This window comes from Ailuropoda melanoleuca, chromosome 12 (genome assembly GCF_002007445.2).
Source record: "Ailuropoda melanoleuca isolate Jingjing chromosome 12, ASM200744v2, whole genome shotgun sequence".
In the NCBI taxonomy this organism is placed as follows: domain Eukaryota; kingdom Metazoa; phylum Chordata; class Mammalia; order Carnivora; family Ursidae; genus Ailuropoda; species Ailuropoda melanoleuca.
This window is the reverse complement of record NC_048229.1, coordinates 7,556,275-7,575,095: the sequence shown is the minus strand read 5'-3', so window position 1 is coordinate 7,575,095 and position 18,821 is coordinate 7,556,275.

Sequence of the window (18,821 nt, the reverse complement as noted above, 5' to 3'; positions counted from 1 at the left end):
TACAGAGAACAAAGTGGTGGTTGCCAGAGGGAAGGGGGAGTTGGGTGTGGTTAGACAAAATAGTTGAAAGGGGGTGGGAGAAAAAGGCTTCCAGTTAAGTAATGGATAAGTCATGGGCATAAAAGGCATAGCATAGAAAGTATAGTCAATGATACTGGAATAGTGATGTATGGTGTCAGAAGGTAGCTATGCTTGTGGTGAGCATAACATAACACAGAGAGAAATTGAAGCACTATGTTGTACACCTGAAAACAATGTAACAATGTGTGTCGACACTACTCAAACTTTTAAAAAATTATAAAAATAAACAATTCGGTGGCTTTTAGCATATTTGCAAAGTTGTGCAACCATCACCACTATCTAATCACAGAACACCTTCATCACCCCAAAAAGAAAGCCCATTTCTTTTAGCCATCATCTCCTAGGTCCCAGTTTTTTAAAAAACCTGCCACCTCACAGCTTCTGGAAACCACTGATCTGTTTTCCTTCTCTATAACTATACCTCTTCTGGACATTTCATATAAAAGGAATCATAAAGTACATGGCTCTTTGTGTCTGGCTTCTTTCACTTAGTATAATGTTTTCAAGGTTCAACCATGTTGTAGCATGTATCAGTACCTCATTCCATTTTGTGGCAGAATAATACTCCATTGTTCATCCATTCCTCAGATGATGGACATTTGGATTGTTTCCACTTTTTGGCTATACTGAACAATGTGCTATGAACATCGGTGTACATACCTCCATGTCTTATGGATAAAGCACTTCCGTTGGCTAAGCAGATGAGCAGGGGCATGGGTAAGTGGGAGGTGGGTGGCCATTCATTCTTGGGTTTGTCTTTACCTTTGAATTCTTGTGAATTTTAGCTTCTTGGGAGCTCATGGCTGTAGAACACAGAACCGAAGATGCAGATTCCTTAGCAGTTTTTGGTTATAACAACAAACTGTTGTTGAAACCCACTTGTCCCTTGCTACCAAAACACTAAAATACCCAATCTGCTTCTCACCTGAAGCTCTCTGATAAGAAGATGCTGTTTCATGGAAGTGTGCTTTAAAAGTTCACCAGCCTCTAGTGGAGAAGAGGGTGGGGACAGGTGTGGAGGAGGTGAGAGAAACTAGAAGCTGCCCCTTACAACTCCCTTATTTAACCTTGTAGATACTGCAAGGCCATCCATGGTTGTGAACCTCTGCTCTGGTTATTCAGAGGAGGAAAGAAAAATCACTCCCGGTCAAGTGTATTTTTCAAGACCCCGTTTAGTACAAAATTAAAATAAGGAGGGGGTCATTATTTCATGCAATTGTGAAGTCCAAGTATACCTTCAGGTATGTCTTGATCTAGGTCACCTTGACATTCTTTCTCCCCCTATTTCTCTCTTATCTCCACTTTCCTCTGAATGGGCTGCTAGTAGCAAGAGGTTTACATTCTTCCAGCCTAGCAACCTCACCAAAAGTAGAATCTTTTCTCCAATAGTTCTAGCAAATTCCCAGGGTCAGCCTTCACTGGTCTCAAGTGTGTCAGACCATTCTTGAATCAATTGCTATGACTCTGATAGATGAGCCCAGGGAAGGCTGCTCCCAAAAACGAAGAACTGGATTCTGCTACCAGCGGTACAGATGCAGTGCAAACAAGAACAAATGCCTCCTACAGTAGTCAGGGAAGGTGGTTAAAGCTTAAAACCAGAAGAGGAAGAAATGAGCCTATACTTATTCTGGGGAGTATCTGTATCAGTGCAAAACTTCTCCCCGATTTCCTCCCAACAAATCATCTTTCTTCAGTGCAGGTTTCCATTATGGGCCAAGTGAGGTCTTGAGATATCGGTGGACTCCCCAGGTCTCCACAAAAATCTGAGGATGCTGTGAACATAATGCCTCCAGCCCCTTCTCATTTCAGAACATCCAAACAAGAACTTTCCTGTGCAGAGTATGGGGAAGCCAAGCCAATTTTCTGTTTTTGGTATTAAATTTAGACCTTTCATCCTGACCATGAGATATTTCTGGATTCTGCATGAGTATTCAGAGAATGCCAGTTTTCAAGATGCTATCCCATCTGGGGCTACTCTGCACACTGCCCACTTTATCTCATTCTTTTAAAACTGGGAAAAATGACCCAGACACAGGAACAAATTCGAAAGTGGGTTATTCTGCTATTCATTAATTGTCTCTTAATGCCATTGCCATCTAGGTTACTTGGCGAGGAAAGAAATTGAATTTAAACGGAAACCTGAATTGAGTTTCGCATATATCCTAAATTGCCTTGGCTCTGGCAATTTAATCTTGTGGGTATGTTTAGTAGCAGAATGTGCTTTCCTAAAAGGTAAAAAGATAAATAATATGTGAAACATTCAACTGATGGGTGAGATTCCAGAGGTTTTGTTAAATGCGTGCCTGGTACTACATTTTTGTAAAACAGTTTTTTAGTGGATTTCGTGAGATTAATGGGCAATGTAGAGGGGTCAAAATAGTGTGCAATTCATATGAAGTCCTTGGGTACAAGAATGGATTGAAATATAGGATGCACCTAACATTTCTACTGGGCTCAAATAATAATCACAGCATCACTTACTGAGTGCTTACCGTATGTCAGGAACTCCGTTAAGTACTTCACAAATGTGTCAGAATTTATTAAAATATTAATTTATGTGTGTGCTCCTTCTGTTTTTCCTCCTCTGGAAACAATTTGCATTGCCTTGAGATTTGCTGGCTGAAATCAGAAGTTGTACTTCCTGCCTTTTGTAAAAGTCTGAAGTCTTTGGGGGAGATTATACCAATTGTCCTCGAGGGGGAAGTGGAGAGAGGAGTTCCTTCCAAAGTAAGGAGAGAGAAGAGAGATGCTAAGAAGAATGAGAAAGGATCATAGGTTGATCATTCTGGGGCAATTCCTAAGAAGGGAAGAAGATGAGGAAGCCACATCGTGAATCCAGTAGCTTCTGATGTGGCCAAGACTCTTTGTCCCAGGCCTGACATGGAAGCATTGACAATATTGAACCTGAAAGGAAGGGGCAGTCCGGGATGATGGGTGGGTGATCAAGGAGTCACCAGGATGGGCCAGTGACAGAAGATTGACTGCAAGTGACTCTCTGAAACTTTGCCCCTACAGAAGAGAGCCCAGGGACTTGGCAACCCCCAGGAAGTGTGTGAGAAGGATATGCCCAATAACGACAGGATAGGATCTCAGACTTGGACTTCAGTTGATTATAAAATAATGTCCTTCCTCTTGCAAATCTGAGTGGTGGACTAAAATGGCGAATCTCTGTATCTGTCAGCTTCCTAGCAGGATAAAGATGGCACAGTCTCTGCAGTTGAGGAGAGCTTAATAGAGGACCATTTATAAAGGTACGGGGAGGGTTTAGGAAAACTAACGAAAGAAACAGCAACGAAAGCAGGCATTGCTGCCCTAAGGCTGACAGAGCAACGGAAGGGAACACGTACCAGAAGCCCGACAGAGTCAGTAGTTGTACGGAGAAGGTTGCTGAACAGGACCCATTAGATGCAGCCAGTCTCTACCTCACTCTCCTTCAACTCTCTGATCTCCCACCTGGCCTCTCACTGGCTAAACCCAATAGGGTGCCAAAGGGGGTAAGCAGAGCCCTTGCGGGCATCGGTGCAGACTGAGCTCCCAGGACACAGCGCCAGGAAGAAAATGGCAGAGTGGGGATCTGGAGGGGCAAGCTGAATGAATTCCAACTTGAATTATATATTGAATTATACAATCCAAGTGATGGGCAGAAAGGCCTGGTGAGGTCAACCAAACTACCCCCACGTCTCCAAGCTCCCTTGGCTCTCTAGCTGAAGTTCCAGGCATCGCAGAGAGTTGGGCCTAATTTCATTTCAGCACTCTGCCCACACCCATATCGTCTCATTTAATCTTCACAGCAAGTCTGCAAGGACAATATTGTTTTTTCTATTTTATAATTAAGGAAATTGAGGCCTGGAGAGTTACTAGAGGGCCCAAGGTCATGTACCTAGTAGCTGGCTGAGCCAAGATTCAGACAGGGTGGGCCTGATCCCAAAGCCATTTTCACCAACCTACTAAACTGGCTCGAAACTGGCTCAGCAGAGTCTGAAAGAAGGACCGTAAATCAGGCCACTGAAGCAGGAGGCAAAGGGATTTTCTGTGTGGGAGGGCCAGTGTTAACATGCTGTCTGGCTTTCTCTGCCTACAAGGGCTTTGCCAAGGAAAGTCTTCTCTGATCCAGGTAGGACTAATGGTTTAAAATCCAAGTGCTTACCCTGGAATCACAGAGGGGGAGGACAGAGAAAACACTTGGCCCATGATGGAAAAAAAGTATATTTTCATTTCAAATGCCTTTCAAGTTCTTTTTTTCCCAGCTGAGTGTTGGTGTATTTATAGAATTCAGGGGGAGTATTTAAGGGTAACCAGCAGTGGAGCTGCATTTTGGGCCATCAGGAAGCTCCGAATCATGCAGGAAAAGGTTGATGGGAGGGGACAAGTAAAGGCCAAGATCAGCAGGGCACAAACTGGTCTTCTCCTTCATGTTGCCAAGAACTTTTCTCCCTTCTGGGCTGATGACGTCAAATCCAAGTCTATAAGTGTGCTATAGATGGAATCACAGAGCCAAAATGATGGGCAAACAGATGAATGGCTAAACAAATTGTTGTATAAATATACAGCACAATATTATTCAATCATAAAAAGAAAGAAGTATGGACCCATGCTACAACGTTGATGAACCTTGAAAACACTTTGTTACATGAAAGAAGCCAGACATAAAAGTCCACATACCGTGTGATTCATTATTGGAAATATCTAGAAGAGGCAAATCCATAAAGACAGAATGCAGATTGGTGATTGCCAGAGGCTGAGAGGAGGGGTCAATGTGGAGCGCCTGCTTAATGGGTACAGGATTTCCTTCTAGGGTGATGGAAATCTTCTGGAGAAAGAGGTAGTGGTTGCACAGTATTGTGAGTGTAACTTGATGTCACCGAATTGTTCCCTTTAAGAAGGTTAATTTTATACAATGTGAATCTCACCTCAATTAGAAATTAAGTTGGGCAGTCAGGGCCTTGGGAGGTCAACCGTCCACCCTAAGTCTCCCAGGTTGTCTTTGTTCCTTTCAGCTCATGGCATGAGGCCTAATTTCATTCCAGGCTTTCCTTCTCTCTCTAGTCCCCAACCACCAGCCTCCCTTCTGTGGCTCACACACACCAAACCCATCCCAGCCTCAAGATCTTGGCACTGCTGTTCCTTCTGCCGGGCTGTTCTTCACCCCAACCTTCCCCCAGCCTGCCTCTGCCTCCTCATTCAGGAGGAGGAAATGAAGTGGAATAGAAAATATCACACAGAATAAGGTAAACATTACTGTGTCAGAAATATTTTTGCTGTGTCACAAACCACTCCAAATGTATTAGCTCAAAAACAACACGGATTTTCTTCTCCACAAGGCTGTGGGTTAGTGGGGCTCAGCTGGCCAGTTCTTCTGGTCCACGCAGTTATGTGCTGGAGTCAGCTGATGGCCGAATTCAGCTGGGGGCTCATGTGGGGCTAAAACATCCAAGAGAGCTCCCCTCCCTCCCCTTCTTTCTAGGGCCTCAGCGCTGGCTGCTGTTCCTCCTTCATGTGGATGCTCTTTCTCCTTGGGGTCTCTCGTCAAGGCAGTGATCTGACCTGGGCTTCATTACATGGCAGCAGGGTACCAACGGCATGAAAGTGAGAGCCACCAGGCCTCTTAAAACGGAGCCCCGGAACAAGCAGTGTCATTTCCTTTGCATTCTGTTGGTCAGAGCAAGTTGTAAGACCTTCCCTGATTCAAGGAAAGAAGAAACAGACTCCACCTCTGGACCAGGGAGCGGCATGTGCGCACTGGGAATGATGTTTACTAAACTGTTGGCAGACATCTTTGCAGACACTCTACCACGATTGTTTTGTGAAGGTTTTATCTCAATTTAATAAAAACGCGTGTGTGCTCTTCGGGTCACACAATAAACATATTTCTTGCTGTGAGTCACAGTCAACAGGTGCAAAAAACACATTTCTTCCACATCCCTTTATAGATTTCTTCCATGGCACTTAGTCCTCTGTGAACTTAATTTGACTGTATATCTCTCCCATTAGAACATAGGCTCTCTGAGGGTAAGGACCTTGTTCACTGCTATGTCCCCAGCACCTGACAGGGCCCAGCACTTAATAGCTGCTTAATAAATATCTGTTGCTGTTAAGTAGGTAGAAACAGTTATCAGATAGTGGGTGCTGAGCACATAAAAGCATTGTCTCATTTAATTCAGTCAACACATATTTGAGCACCAACTTTGTGCCAGGCATTATTCTAGGTGCTGGCGAAACAACAGTGAATATAATTGACAATAATCCCTGCCCTTGCCGAGTTTACATTTCATTATGATACTAGAATAGTATCAAGTAGATTTGTTGATCCTATTTTGACAGATAAGGAAACTGAGAGCAGGGAGGTCAGGCAACCTGCCTGTGTGAACTTCAGGTCACACAGCTAATAATTTCAGCCTGACTTGGCTTGACTCCACTCTACTGCAAACGTTGGGTTTGCCCAGAGCTGAGTCTAAGTGGTCACAGATCTCAGTTCCTGCAATTGCTTCTCTGAAGGATCAAACTCGTCTTTCTGGGAATCAGGCACAGACAGTGGGAAAAGGTGAGTTCCATGACCTCGAAGTCCCTGCCCTCCCCCGCCCCCCCACTTCGTGACGATGGCTCACACCTGGGGTGTTACAGATTTGAGCCACAGTTCTCAGTCACCCCCACTGTCTTATCAGCATGTGACATCCCCAAGTGGCTGGGGCCTGCAGGCCTGGTAAAGAATGCAGCCAGAACGAAAATAAACCTGCCACATTCCTTGGCAGCCCCCTGCCCCTTCCCGCTCTCCAGCCATCCATCCTCACAGCAGAGCCTGCCAGGGAAGGCCAAGAGAGGGAGAGCAGGGTGGAGGAAGCCAATGCTGCTGCCGGCCAACCCCTGGAAAGAGAGGGAGAGGGGAAGAGAGGAAGAGAAAGAGAGAGAGAGAGAGAGATCACCTTATATGGGAACGTGCGCAGACAATGTGTGGCAATGCCTTCGAGTGCAGCAGAGGTCAGATACCAGACAGATGGAAGAAATTAAACATGGGACAGAGCGTGTTCCTGGGCCCTGAAAACAGCTCTTGTTTCACAGCAAGTTCGCACAAAGCCTGGCCCGTTTTCCTTTTTTGCCTAAGCCAGCAAGATGTGCGTCCTAAACTCCACTTGACTTTGACTCGGGCCCCCTGACTCCGGCTTGGCAGAGGTCTCATCCTTTAAAGTCATTTCTTTGACGAACAAAACGCCTCTCTGCAAATGAAAAGGGAAAGACTGGGCCTCTTTCCCAAGACTTTCCAATATCTCTCCAAAGTACATAAATTAGTGGTTAATGAGTAAATATGCCTTCATCTCTCACTTATTCATTCATTCATTCATTCAACAAACATAGAGGACCATTTATGCCCCAGGCACTGAGCCAGGTGCTGGGAAGATACTGTTGATGATGATGATGACAACGACAATAGTGACCATTTGTTGATTTGCACTCATCTTATAAACATTTCAATTCATAATAATTTACTCAGCACTTCCATAGTCTAGTCATTGGTGATACAGAACATGGCTCTAGAATCATCTGGTCCCTGCCCTGTGTAGTGTTTGCAGGGGGTGGGGGGAAGCAGAAATGTCAGTTAATGAACACATGATTCCAGAGGCACCTTATGACAGCATTTTGAATTAGCTACCATTACCATTTCCATTTACCCCAGGGTTTTTCCACCCCAGCACTATGGACATTCTGGGCTGGATCATTCTTTGGGGGGTGTGTGTGTGTGCACGCGCACGCATGTGCGTGGGAGGTGGGAGGTGCTGCTCTGTGCATTACAGGATATTCAGCAATGACCCTGGCCTCTAGCCACATGGTATCAGTAGCAATAACCCCCTCTCCCTCTAGTTCCTCCAGGTGTGACAACCAAAACATGTGTCCAGACACTGCCAAATATCCCCGGGGTGGGGGGGGAGAAAATCACTCCTGGTTGAGAATCACTGATTCAACAGAGGAGGAAGTACAGACTCAGGGTGGGTTAAGGAACTTCCTAACCATCAGACCACAGGCCAACAGGGCTCGCACCCTGATCATTCTGACTCCAAGGCCCCTGGGCATCACCGTTACAGTGTGAAACCCCCTATTTCCTTGATAGCAGATAAACTGTAAGTTTGGATGGTCATAGACTTCTTTAGCTCCTTCCACAAAATGGAAATCATCTGTGTTCATTCAGATTCTCCAAGAAGCAGATGCCAGGACCCGTCCAAACCTGCACAAGATTTACTGAGGATTTACTTATTTAGGCCCGTGGAAGATACAAGGGAAGGGAACTAGCGTAGGCAGGAGTCTTCAGCCTGCAGCGCTAGCCTGCCACCAGTGAAAGGTGAGGCAGAAGGAGAACTGGGCTGGAAGAGCCTCAGACAGCAGAGTAGCTTGAAGAACATTCCGGCCATGCTGACGGGGAGTTCCAAGCCAGAGGACACTGTAAGAGGAGTCCCAGGCCAGGCAGCAGTAGGACAGCACTAGCACTCCCACTGTGCTCGGTCGTTGGCTGGGAGCAGCTGGGGGAAATTGGTGGAGCCAGAGGGGCAGGACCCAAGACTGTCAGTCAAACATGTTCTTCAAAACAGACTCTCCTGAAGGAGCTCTGAACGGTGCATGCCCGTGGCTGCCACATCATCAGAGAAGTGCTGCCCTGTGCTTAATTTCATTTTAAGGCAAAGAAATAAAAAAGGCACTGGAGATACAGCGGATTACAAAGCCAGGTTGGCATCATTTAAGCCAAAGGGTCCATTTTCCTTGGAATGTCTTGAGCTTCTTAGTGAATTTCAAAGTCAGCTCCAACTTGGGTACCACCAGCAAGGAGGTAAGGAGTGCTGCCTCGAGGAGCTACTTTGTAGCTTGTGGATGTGGGCACTCCGAGACTCAGTTTCTGCATAATGGGATCAACCTGCCTTCTCTGTAGGGTTGGTTTGAGGATTGAATGAATATTTATGGCGTTGCTCTTCAGGAGAAGATGGAGGTCCTCCTGCATGAACTTTCTGCCCATCCCTTGGTTTTGTACAGATATCTCCCTGCTAACCACCCTTTCTCATCCTTCCAACTGAGATTCATCTTGGCACCTCCACAAGAGATAACGAACTAGCATTCCCAGGGCTCAGTTTCACAGATAGACAAACTGTGTTTGGCTCACAGAGTGCTAAACAAACAAACCAATAGAAGGAACCAACCTTTGAAAATTGAGATATTTCTAGATGAGGCAGCCAATCAAAACCAGTGCGTCTCAATTCCATTTGTTCGGGCCGTGTGGATTTCTGGGTTCCCTTGAAAATGTGGGAAAGCTAGATATGCTGTGTGGCAGACTGGCTAAAGTCGAGAAGAGGTTGCCTGCTTCAGATGAGACTTGAACTGACCAGGTTGCCAGTCCCCACACTCCCACCATCTGTGATCCTGAAGCTAGCGTCAGTTGCCAATTAGCATCATGTTTGTGCTGTCATTTTTCTTAAAATAATATTCCTTTGGCTCATATATTTATCAAAGGGGAAAAGGCAGACCAGGAGAGTTATGGTCTTTCTTGTACCTGGTCCCACTTCACTTCACTTAGATCGCCACCTGGCACTTACTTGCAGCATCCAAGTTTACCTTTAGACTTGTGGCCTTTAAGCCCTTCTGGAATTTCCTTCCTAAAATTATCCCTGCAATTTCATAAGAATCCTCTATGTTTTTATTTCCCTTTAGTTCACAAAGCACTGCCATTCACCCAAGAGGCACATATTATTTCCTTCATTTTAGAGAGGAGTTGAGTCCTGGAGGGATGACACGGTTTGCCCAAGGACACAGCTGGTTAGTGGCAAAGCAAAGTCCTACTGACCCTAAGTCTGTTACTTCTTCCATTACTCTAGGCTGCAAAGTGAATTAGAACTTTCAGTTGCAGGGGCGCCTGGGTGGCACAGCGGTTAAGCGTCTGCCTTCGGCTCAGGGCGTGATCCCGGCGTTATGGAATCGAGCCCCACATCAGGCTCTTCAGCTATGAGCCTGCTTCTTCCTCTCCCACTCCCCCTGCTTGTGTTCCCTCTCTCGCTGGCTGTCTCTATCTCTGTCGAATAAATAAAAAATAAAATCTTTAAAAAAAAAAAAAGAACTTTCAGTTGCAAAAGATAGAAAATTAATTGAAACTCGCTTAAGCAAAAAAGGTAACTTATTAGCTCATATAACTGGACAATCCAAAGGAGCCACAGGCTTCAAGTACAATGGATCTAGGAGCTCAGATACTATCCTCAGGACCCTGTTAATCCTTTTCTCTTGGTTCTACTCCGTATTCTGTCAGCTTTATTTTCATGTAGCCTCTCCACTCACGATGGCAAGCCATTTACCAGCAACATTAAGCCTTATCCTATTAGCTTCAAATCCAGATGGTCCCAACACGTGGAATTGAGTCTCACTGGTCTTGATTAGCGTGGTCTCATCCCTGAGCCAATCACCTGCTGGAGGGATATGGTGTTCTGATTTGGCCAGATTCGGTCATGTGACCACCTCCAAACAAAGGGGATGGGATTAGCTACACCCAAAGAAGGCCTGAGGGTTGACAGTGGAGGAGTGACTCCCAAAAAGGAAAACTGAGTGTTGTTTTCAGAAATGGGGATGAATGCTGGACCGGCATATCCACCACACCTGTACTCTTCCCTACCACGGACTCCTTCCCTCTGGGGTCCCAATATGCACCAGTCTTCTCCCCTACCGCTACCTGCCCTGCCTTTGTTCATGGGACATTACCCTCCTCTCTTTGGAGGGCCATCCTTATACATTCTTCCCTCATTCAAATGGACTTCAAGACCCACGTGAAGCCTCCCTTATTCAACCATTGCGGGCGGCAATGAAATTTTTCCTCTGTACAGTGAGAATCTGAACCACACGCACCAGCACCCAGCTCCATTGCTGTTGAATGAGGAGATAATTTGCATGAAATGCAACAATTAGAAAACAGGGCCTAGATTAGAAGAAAATAAACAAAAATGTTAGCGGTAGCTATCTTGATGTGTTATGGGCAATTCTGGCTTTCCTTGATTCCACTCAGTATTTTCTATGATTTAAAAAACCAACAAATGATAATAGTAAAAAGGAAGTAATACAAGTCTGGTTTCAACAGCTGGACTATAAGCGAGATGAGGGCGAGGGCCAAGTATTTGTTCTCTTACATCTCCCTTAACTCCCAGCCGTGGGATGCATTCAATGTAAGAGTCAGTTCAAGCTCCTTGAGAGCTAAATTAACAGCATCAGAATTTATAACAGACTGTCGATTTCCTTCGCAAAAGCCAACCTTCCTTTCCTCTTGCATACTCTCCAACCCCAATTGTGTGTGGGGTCCTCTCACCTTCTTGTCACTGCCATGTGCTTCATTGAGGCAGACCCCAGCCCCCACCCCTGCTCTAGAGGCTGAATTCTGCTTGGTCTAATTTAAGGTTTCTTAACCCTAGCACTATTGACATTCTGGGGCAGGATAATTCTACTGATTGGTTGAGTTGCTTCATGAGCCACCTTGGAGATTCCTTGTTATATGAAGTAAAAATTGTCCTTACTGCTTTAAGTGTTTAAGCTAATTTGAGTTGTATCTTTCTGTAACAGCATCTTAACCAACGCAAGGGTCTATTAAAGACATTGCAAAACATACAAGTAAACCATCCATCAGAAACAGGGATTCTCTCAGTGTTCAGGGGGTGGATATCAGAATCTGGAGTTGGGGACAGATTATCACTTGATAGTCCCTATTGAGTAAAACTAGTGATCTACAGCTACTCCAGTTCCACAGGGCATTGCTAATCATCTGTGCTGAGACAGAGAGAGGGGCTGAATTCCTTTTGCAAAACAAAAAGCAACATTTGGACTAGAACCCATCACTTAAAAATTGCTGCAAAACACCGAGTTCTGTACTTTTTAAGCTAATATTTCTCGGAGTCTACCCAACAACCTCTAAAATGGAGCTGATTAAGGAAATGCTAAGCTAAATGGCATAACCCCTAGAAGCCTCTGTTTGCTCATCTGTAAACTGGGGAGAACAAGATGAGAATCTCTGATATTAGGAATCAGAAAATACTTCATGACCCGTAAAGCAGATAATGGATTATCTATACTAAGCAGACTAGACATACTGCAACGCATTCCCAGGATTGGAACGGTCTGAATTTAGGATGTGGTGTGACCAAAATCATCAGTCAGCTGTTTATATGTGGCCTTGTTAAATTTTTGTATGCTTCTGAGCTCTGTTTCCTCATCTATATGCTGTGGCAAGACCTCATTCTACTGTGCACCAAGGCTAAAATAAGACTGTTTGAAAAAAGAGAAACATACCACTATTATTATTCCATCACAGTTTTCGTGTCCGTGTCAGACAATAGCAACAGAGCAAACAAAACTAGACTTGGAGGCCCATACTCCACAGTGAATGTTGGGGCATCGCTGCCCTCTGCTGGTCAGCAGCGGTGCCACAGTGGTTACAGAGAGAAGCGGGGAGGGTCCCTGCGGAAAGAGCCCTGGGAAACTGAGGCACACAGAGGTGAAGGGACTTGCTGGAGGGCACGGAGCTAGCTTTAGATAGAGCATCTGGGACTCCTGACTCTTAGCTCCTCTTAGAGGGAGAAGAAGAGGACTGGAAATTCATCCTTTGTGGTTTCACTCTTGCTACATTCTAAACTTTCCTAGATAATCTGATTGGGATTTTTCTCTCTTATTCTTCCTTTACCACCCAAACTGCATGGACTCCTTTACCTTTTCAAGGTAGCCACCATTGGCCCCGAGGTGCTGGGTGCTTTACAGAAATGATCTGGATCCTTACAACTGCTTTTTGGAAGATGGACTAGGAAACTAAAGCTCAAAGAGGTTAAGGCACAGGCCCAAGGTCCAACGGCCAGGAAGCACAGGAGCTGGGATCTGAACTCTCACCTGAGACCCCAAAGCCCACATTCTAACTGCTGAACAAAACAAGGCAAAACAACACAGTAACTTGTGAAGACATGATTAAAGGTAATTTTGTTTTTTGAATGCCCAAAATGGTATTTGCTGGGAAGACACATGATGAAACCGTAAGAGAGGGAAATTTTTTGAACATTTTACCATATGCTGGTGACATTCACACACAACATCTGTTAAATCTCCTGTTGACATGTATATGATCTTGGATCCTGTCCACCATATTGAGGCACAAATGAAGAAACTATGTTCAAAGCAGTTGAGAAATTTACCTAAAGTCACTCAGTCAGACTCTAATCCCCCTAATTAATGTGAGAGTATAAATAAATTATGCTGTTAAAAACACAAACGGAGGAGGTGTCTGGGTGGTGCAGTTGGTTAAGTCTGAATCTTGATTTCAGCTCAGATCGTGATCTCAGGGTTGTGAGATCGAGATCGAGCCCCATGTCAGGCTTGGCAGGGAGTCTGCTTGAGATTCTCTCTCTCTTTCCTCCTCTGCCCCTCTCTCCACTCGTGCTCTCTCTCTCACTCTCAAATAAATAAATAAATAAAATCTTTAAACAAACAAACACAAACAGAGGAAAGTGCATGGTAGCCTGGGTCAGGCTGGCCTGTAGGCTTCCCAGTCACGAAATCCCTCAGACTCTCCTATAAACCATTTCCTTCCTGGTGGCCTCAGGATTTGAAGTCCTCCTGATCTGGGTTCAAACCCCACATTTCTGAGCACTACTATGTGCCAGGTCAGGGCTGGGTATATTATTTCATTTAATTCTTTGTGAGAACACAGTGAGGTAGATAATGATGTCCACACTGAAGATGTGAGAAGTTATGTATCTTGCTCAAGTGTGTGGGTGAGTCCGGGTGTTGATAATTTGTTAATTTTTTACGTGATACTGTCTTCACAGTCTTATTCTTGCCCATCCGCAGACCAGAAAACAGATAAAGACAAATGAAAATGATTTGCCTCAGGGCCTTTGCACTTGCCATTCCCTCTGCCTGCAATGCTTTTCTCAGACATCCTGGAGGTTCAGTCCCTCAGCCTCTTTAGTTTTTCACTTGAAAGTCATCTTCTCAGGGAGGCCTTTTCCAACCACCTTGTTGAGAAGTTCAACCCCCACTCTTACGTCTCAATGACAAAAAGACAACCCAATGCAAATGTGGGCAAAGGACTTAAACAGACATCTCTTTAAGAAGATATACAAATGGCCAATGAACACATGAAGAAATGCTTGACACCTAATGACTTGCATTAGGGAAATGCAAATCAAAACCCCAGTGGATACCAGGACTTGCCACTCAGATGGCTGTTATTTACTAAATGGAAAATAACAAGGGTTGGCAAGGATGTGGAGAAATTGGGAGCCCCCATATACTGCAGGTGAGAATGGAAAATGGTCCGTCCCCTGTGGGAAACAGTTTGGTGATTCTAATCTTAGGTTTTTACCCAAAAGAATTGAAAACAGGAATGCAATTATTTGTACCAGAAAGTTCATGGTGACACTATTCACCATAGCCAAAGGTAGAAACAACCCCAATGTCCATCAGCTGATGAATGGATATATCAAATGTGATCTATGCACAAAACAGAATATTACTCAGCCATAAAAAGGAACGAACTGATATATGGTAAGACGTACGTGACCCTTGAAAACAGGACACACATGAAAGGAGCCAGTCACAACGGACCACCCGGTTTATGATTCCATTTAATGTGAAAGGCCCAGAATAGGTAAATCCACAGAGACAGCAAGCAGACTTGTGGCTGCCAGGAGCTGCAGGGGCAAAAGAAGGGAATGGGGAGTGATGGGTGTGGGGTCTTCTTTCTGGTGATGAAAATGTTTGGGAACTAGATAGAAGTGGTGTTTGCACAGCATCGTGAATGTACTAAATGCCACTGAATTGTTCACTTTGAAATGGTTAGTTTTACATTATGTGAATTTTGCCTCAATGTAACCAACAAGTTCAACCCCAAACAACCTTATTTTCCTTCCCTGCTTGGTTTTTCTCCATCAGGCACATGGCCCTCTCACACACTATATATCTGACTGACTTATCAATTGTCCATCCTGTTTCTTTAGAATATAAGTTCCAAGTGGATGGGTATTTGGGTCTCTTTTATTAACTCACATATCCTTAAAGAGTCACTGGCACTCAGTAAATATTTGTTATATAAATGAATTAGGAAGGATGTGGCACAGTTGGTTAAGCGTCAGACTCCTGGTTTCAGCTCAGCTTATGATCTCAGAGTCATGAGATGGAGGCCCACGTCGGACTCCGTGCTCAGTGTGGAGTCTGCTTGAGACTCTGTCCCTCTCCCTCTGTCCCTCACCCTGCTTCTCTCTCTCTCTCTCTCTCAAATAAATAAATAAATCTTTAAAAGAAAGGAAGGAAGGAAGGAAAAGAGAGAGGGATGGAGGGAGGAAGAAAGACACGGTGAAGAGTCCGGCCCCTCAAGATCCACCCCACCTCTGATTCTAACGGGCTCTTGATCCTCAAATACATTAATGTAACCCTCAGTCTGGGCTCATTTTTTTCCTCCCTTTCCTGAGGAGGTGAATTCGCAGGCTCTCACTCCCCTGAACCCTTTAAACCTTCTCTGCTGAGAGTTTGAAAGAAGAGGGACAGGAGAGGAGACAATGAATCCACCACAATGTAGAGAAAAACCGTCTGCTCCTCTGCTCTGTGGCTTCCCACAGCAGTTTATGGGAACCCCAGACCACAGCTATGAAGCCATCCTGTCCCTCAGCCAGGAAGACATCATCCCCAGCTGTGCACAAGTGGCTCTTTGGCGGGGGTGGGGGGGTGGATATTTACAGGAACAAGTCAATAACCATTTATGGAAGAGCTACTCTGACACAGCCCTGTACCAGGCACTTGGCCAAATTACAAATGAAAGATATCATTCATTCGTTCATGTGGTGAACAAACATTCACTGAGCACCTACTATGTGCCTTATTCTCTGGTCCTTGATTTCACAGTTTACAGTTGAATTTACAGCTTAGAAGCCAACACTGTATAGACCAGGGTTTCTCAGCTCAGCACTATGGGCATTTTGGATCCGATAACTCATTGTCATGGGGGGTTGATCTAGGTATTGTGGGATGTTTAACAGGATTCCCAGACCCTCACACATAGTAAGTGCTCAGTAAACACTTGTTGAAGAAAAGAATGGGGAAAGGATTGTGAGAAAGGCCTGGAGAAGCATAGGCTGCTACTTCAGGGCCTGATGTCCAGGAGGGATGTGTATTATCTTCCTTCTTTCATTACCTATCTGTCCAACGATCCATCCACTCATTCACCAAGCATTCCCCAGACATCTGGGTTATGCTTGGAACCTAGGAGACTCTAGTTTCAAGAACTCACAGTCGACCAGGAGACATGAGATGTGCTCAGAAATAACTTCAACACCAGATACAGGGTGACAACCCATGGTATGAGGGCACACAGAGATGGCGTATGGTCAAGACAGAGACAATGGGTACTCTGTGCCCAGGTTCAATAACCCAATTTTTAAATATTTAATTATAGCAGAGATCAACAGATTTTTCTGCCATGCCTGACTCCTCCTTCTAACTCAACCTGAAATCAGCAGACCTTCATAGACCCACCCATGGCTGATTGGATGAGGACGGCCATCTGCCAAGGTGAGCTAGACCACTGACCAATTGTCTTTGTCTTCTCAGAGCTATATCCTTTTCTTAGTATTGTTACTATTATGAATAACATATCATTTTTTAAAAAGATTTTATTTGAGGGGGTGCCTGGGTGGCACAGCGGTTAAGCGTCTGCCTTCGGCTCAGGGCGTGATCCCGGCGTTCTGGGATCGAGGCCCCACATCAGGCTCTTCCGCTATGAGCCTGCTTCTTCCTCTCCCACTCCCCCTGCTTGTGTTCCCTCTCTCGCTGGCTGTCTCTATCTCTGTCAAGTAAATAAGTAAAATCTTTAAAAAAAAAAAAAGGATTTTATTTGTTTGTATATTTTTTTATTTGAGAGAGAGAGAGCATACATGCACACAAGCAGGGGCTGGAGCAGAGGGAGAGGGAGAGAGAGAGCCCCAAGCAGACTCTGCGCTGAGCATGGAGCCTGATGCAGGGCTTGATCCCATGACCCTGAGATCATGACCTGAGCCAAAATCAAGAGTCAGATGCTTAACAGACTGAGCTATGCAGGTGCCCCAATAACGTATCATTATTAATTAATAGCTGCAATTTACTGAACATTATTATGTACCAGGCATGGTGCTATTAATGAATAATCTGATTTAATTCCCTTAAAGAAAATCAGTCAATCAGAGACCTTTCATTATGTATGGCAACCCCAGGGGCATTTGGGATTTAAGTGATGCACTTTGAAGATAGCAGTATGATTATTCAACTTCCACTTAATCAGAGAAACTAAGTGGTAGGTGGCATTGTAGAGGAAGGCAAGGCACTGGGCAGGCAGATGCTAAGTGGGAGACTGTTCCAGGCATAAGGGAAATGGGGGTGGGTATGAAAAGAAAAAAAAAAAAAAGCAAGAGTGAGAGCCAAGGGAAATAGCTTTGACTGGATAAAATAGACAGTGAGAATTTTGATAAAAGCAATGGAATGGACAGGGAGAAGTACAGAGATCTTCAAATCATAGACTCCACCACTATCCCCTCCCTCTTCTAGCTGGTGAGCAGAACAACGGTGCTCTTCTTACCCCTTCTTCCTGGGGCCTCTGGCCTGCCCCTCAGCTCTAGCCCTCACTTTCTGTTTTTTGTACCCATCCTATCTCATGTCACCATCTCCATGCTTCGGGCTCAGTCTGGTGACCTGGCCCCAGGTCCTCTCCATTCCATTGACTTCTCCATGTAACTTGGTACTCTTGAGCTGGACTGAGATTACCTTAATGAGTGCCACGTAACTGGCTCAACAAAAAGGGTCAAAGCAAGTCAGCATCTTTAATGTGAGGTCCTGTCAGTTTGACGGGGCCAAGAGAATAAGACTGTGCTTTAGTTAAGTTTGACTGTGAGGAATAAATACTTAGTCACACTACGTCACTGTGGCATAAGAAGTAATATATATTTGGTCTCTGCTCCGATTCCTGACATGAGGCTCCTAAAACCCTTGTAATTTCCTGAGTAAGAGGGGTGCTAAGAGCATCTTTTGTCTTACTGTTTGGTCTTTGAGCATGGCTCCTGACACAGAGCTCCTAAATCCCTTGAATTTCCTAGGTGATAAAAGGGTCTTTTGTCCTAGTGAGGTGACTCTTGGTGGGCTCCTGGGGAGCTTCAGGATGGGAGACGGTCACCAGAAAGACCAAGCCATGACTGGGAGCCTAGAACTTTCAGCCTTGCCCCCATCTTCTGGGGAGAGGAGGAGGTAGAGATTAAGTTAATAATTGATCATGCCTACATAATGAAGCCTCCATAAAAATCCCTAAACTATGGAGTTTGGAGAGTTTCCAGGTTGGTGAACACCTCCACATGCTGAGACAGTGGTGCACCCCAACTTACAGAAGCTCCTATACTCAGAACCCTTCCAGCCAGATGTACCTCTTCATCTGGATGTTCATCTGTATCCTTTATTATATCCTTCATAATAAACTAGTAAATGTGTTCTCCTGCATTCTGTGAGCCACCATATCAAATTACCAAATTACCTGAGGAAGGGGTTATAGGAACCCCCAATTCATAGCCAAGTCAGTCATCCGGGGACGCATTGCTTGTGATTGCCATCAGAAGTGGGGGCAGCCTTAGGGGACTGAGCCCCTCATTTGTGGGGTCTACACTAACTCCAGGTAGTTAGTGTCAGAACTGAATTGTAGGACTCGCAGTCAGTGTCCAGAAAGAGTTGAAGAGCTGGTT